Source organism: Dioscorea cayenensis, chromosome 25 (genome assembly GCF_009730915.1).
Source record: "Dioscorea cayenensis subsp. rotundata cultivar TDr96_F1 chromosome 25, TDr96_F1_v2_PseudoChromosome.rev07_lg8_w22 25.fasta, whole genome shotgun sequence".
In the NCBI taxonomy this organism is placed as follows: domain Eukaryota; kingdom Viridiplantae; phylum Streptophyta; class Magnoliopsida; order Dioscoreales; family Dioscoreaceae; genus Dioscorea; species Dioscorea cayenensis.
Window position 1 is genome coordinate 242,551 of NC_052495.1, and position 4,622 is coordinate 247,172.

The following is a 4,622-nucleotide window of genomic DNA, read 5'->3' on the forward strand; positions in this document are numbered from 1 at the left end:
AACATGGAAAGTCTTACCAAACTTGCAAATATTGTTAAATAATCAGTACTTTTGGTTTTATACTTCAACAAAACATCTCATTCAATAACATGATTCCAATTAGATTGAAGTTGTACCAAACCATGTGCTTCAAGTTTTCAGTAATTTCTACAAATTAATATTTATATAAAATAAAACAAAAATTAATGGACAAATAAAAATAATTAACTTAAAAAAATAAGGTTAATGATATTTTTACAAAATAATTTTACCTCCCGAATGAAGTGGATGCAAAATTGACATCTCTATGAATATCACGTCATTTTTCTCTCTCTCTTATTATATTTTAAATTTTAAATTTTTTTTTATCATCTAAGTCTTTAATCACAACTGTAAACTGAAAATCCACTCCTTAAACCCTAAATATTAGAGAGTTTGTAGTTTATTGTTTATTGTTTAGGGTTTAGGATTTAGGGTTAGTTTCTATAATTTAGAATTTAGGATTTAAATTTTAGAGTTAAAGTTAGTGTTTAGTATTTAGGGTTTAGTTTTTTTGAATTTTAAATATAGAGTATTATGGCATTTAAGTTTAGAATTATAATATTTTATTATTTTTAAAATTAAGGGATTTATAAGGTTTAAATTTAAAGTTTATAAAAAAAATGATGTGAACTCTACGTCTAAGCTTAGTATACTTAGTATGTACCATAAATTTAATATGTAAATATAGCATCGCCTCAAAAAAACTAAAAGAAAAGAAACTTGACTATTAATTAAGAATTTACATATATATATATATATATATATATATATAACTTCATGATATAAACTAAAGCTTGCTTTGTTCCAAATTCTAAAAAGAACTCATGATCAAGATATAAACTAAAGCTTGCTTTGTTCCAAATTCTAAAAAGAACTCATGATCAATATTCCTGCAAACTAAAAGAATATATACATCATAATTCATAAACTAAGAAATTAATCCATTGTCTTTCTTTCTCCACGTGAAGATATGATATAAGTTGATAAGTTATCATCATCTTCAGTCTCTCTCACTATCAACCTCATCCTCATCTTCACTACCTTCTTCTTCTTCATTGCATTCATTTTCATACTCTCTTTGAATTCTCATCATGTTCATGGACTCACTAGTTTGCTGATCCAAATAAGAAGCTCTTGGGGCTATCAGTTTTAACCTTTTATTCGGCTTCGGCTTCGGATTCTTGCTTGAACTTGCACAACCACTTGTTATAATATCACCATTCATATCACTGACATTGTTTCCATGTTGATGCATTGTTCTCAAGTGAATCTTCAACTTGTACTCATGAATGTAGTCTTTATCACAACCTTCAAAAGGACATTTATAAAGACGATCTCGACTAGTATTTTTTACCCTTCTTGATTTACGTCTCATTTCATTCTGTGCAAATATATATATATATATAATCAGAATAATAACTAATGAATGTATTATATAACATAAGAGAAATTAAATAATTAACATGCATGCACCTTTTGATGGAATCTGTTGATATGGTTTGCTAACTTGTATTCATATCTGAATCTCTTATTGCATCCATTGAATGAACACAAATGATAATTCTCATCATAATGTGTTTTCAAATGATTTCTCATATTAAACAGAAAAGAGAATGTCTGCAAGCAAAATCAAAAGCATGAAAACTAAACCATGCATCATCATCTCTAATCATAATATATATATATATATAAAATTTAAAGAAAGATTAATCAAATTGATCATTAATTAATTACCTTTGGACAACCTTTATAAGGACATGCATGCTCATGCTCATACTTATGCTTATGCTTACAGCTGGTCTCATGGATTTGAAAATGTTTTCTCACAGATTGACAGTCTTTGAAAGTTCTTCCACAAAATTTACGGCCACAAAGATAAAAAGTTTCTATGATATGTTCTTGTTTCTGATCATTATCATTACTCTCAGACTCTCTCATATTCTCTTTCATTGCTTCTGACTCATCCACTGAATTCAAATAAAATTTTTTTAGTAAATAAATTACATACATATCAAAGAAAACAAGAATAACTGAAGGAAAATACCTCTAATCCATTTAAGAAGATATAACTTCCCACCAGTAACTTTATTATCTTCAGAAACCCTAGTAAAAAACACATACATATATACACGTATAAATTATTCAATCAAACGTCTAAAAAAGAAACAACAACAAGAAGAAGGATGCTGTTAGAATTCAGAGAGGTTCTTGAAAAAAAACTCTAACCATTTTTTAACCCATCTTTTACAGGAAGCAGTGCTCTTCTGGTGATCATCACTACCAGAGGCTGCCATTGATGTGTTGATAGAGAGTATTGAGATATTATAGTTATAGGGTTAGGGTTAGGGTTTTTTATAAGTTTGTTAGATGAAATTTGAGTAGGATAAGGTTTTTTTTTTTACATTAATTCCGAGCTTGATTTGAAGCTTGAGCTTTGTTTTCAGTTTGGAGTAGGTTTATACTTCATGGGCTTTATATAGTCTGTCCTTGTCTTTAGTTACTTTTGTAAATAAACCCTTCTATTTATTTATATTTTTCATTATGTTTGTTTGGTTGCTTTCAGTTTGGTCCATTGCAAACTCTTTTTTGAGAAGCAAAAAATTTTGTTTCTCAGGTAATGATCAGAAAAGGGATTCTGAAATTGACATTTTCTTAAAGTATAACATCATCAATTATGTTTTTAGGTTATTGCTCTTTTAAATGACTAGTATTAATTCAATGATTTACTGTGCATTTGATACGTAAATTTTTGAGGTACAGTATAATATAATTTATTTTTTTCTCCTTGATTAAATTTGCTTTGATTACTTATTACGATACAACTCAATGAAGTTTTAATATTGAAAGTTATTAGAAAAAACTCAAAGTAAAACACGATTGAGAGACATAATTACCCTTAATTAAAATAAAAAATTACAATAATGTTTAGCAGTATTTTTTTAAAATTATATAGTTTATAAATAAATAGTTTTAGTAAATTTTTATGCAAAATCTAATTTTTAATTTTAAATATTTTTATAATTAATTATTAATTAATATTTTTTTGAAAATTTAAAAAATTAATTATGAAAAAATAATTTTATTAATAATATAAAGATTAAGTAGTGAATATGAAAAGGGTGAGAAAATTAAGTTTATGCAACATTGCCTTTGAATTCTTTTAATAACAAAACATACATACAACAATTTCTATAATAATTTTATTATATATGTATATATATACTATTTTGTGCAAATCAAACAGGAAACATAAATATAAAATAGTAAAAGTACCTATATATCATGCCTCAACTACTCATACTAATGGATTCTTTGCACTTTTCTTTGGATAAGCGGTTAACTTTCATTCATTTTGTTAAGAAGATAAATGATATATATTGAAATATTAATAATATAATAAACTCATATCTTCACTTCTGCCATTCAAATCAATGGATAGTAATAAATATCAAATAGTTTTTTTTTTAATTTAAAATTTTATCAAGAAAAATCTTCAATTGATTCAGATTGATTGTGAGATCGTTATCACATGTAGAATAAAACTCATTTTATATTCTTCCTTCTCCTTAATTGACATTGTGTTTAATTAAAAACTAGAAAAATTTTATATTTATATTATTATTAATTTATCATGCCGTCTAGCAATTATAAGGATTTTTTAATTTCAAAGATGTAGCCTCAATTGATCCCTTTCCTTTTGTCTCATATATATATATATATATATATATATATGTGAACAATGGTGGCGTAATATATTGTCTCTAACGAAACAATTACTCATAAATTACAAGATTAGTGGACCAAATCAAATCATAAAAATACACAAAAATTTATTATTTATATGTTTTTATTCCAATTATGGGAATTTGTTTTTATATCCACAAAGAATTATTTATTTATAGTTGTTTATCTGCCTCCATTTGTCATATAATGAGCTTCATATTCTTAGTTAAAAACTTAAAAACAGACAATTTCTATTACACCTCTATATAAATCATTGTTATATATATAATCTCTCGGTAAAATATTAATTTGAAAAAAATCATAAAAATCCAACTAAAAATACATAAAAACAACCATTGTTTAGTAAAGTGGAAGGAATTTATTACCTTAGGTTTTGTTATTGAAAATCTTTTGGGCGTGTATGATAGTAAACAGTAATTGTTTCATGTGTTGTTCGACTGAGTTAATAAATTTATGGGGTTAATGAGTTATCATAATTGATGCATCGTTATCCCTCAACAACCTTTGTGAGTCGGTATTTGTCACTTTTGTTATTAAAAAAAAACAGATAATAATTACTAACTTTTTGATGGCATACAAGCAATTTTATCGGAAGAAAAACCAAATCAATGTGTCAACCCCAATTTTAAAAAATTAATTTAACTTTATCATATTTTTCCAAACAACTCCAAATTTCCACTTTTAATAATAAAAATAAATTAATTAAAGTGTGTATATATATATATCTATCTATATATATATATATAAAGCACACGCTTCGCTCGTGCCATCAGTTTAGGTTTGACTTTGGACCGGCCCCACATGACGTCAGACCACTCGCGGTCGGCTTTTGAGTTCTTTCTTTGTTTGGACTCTCT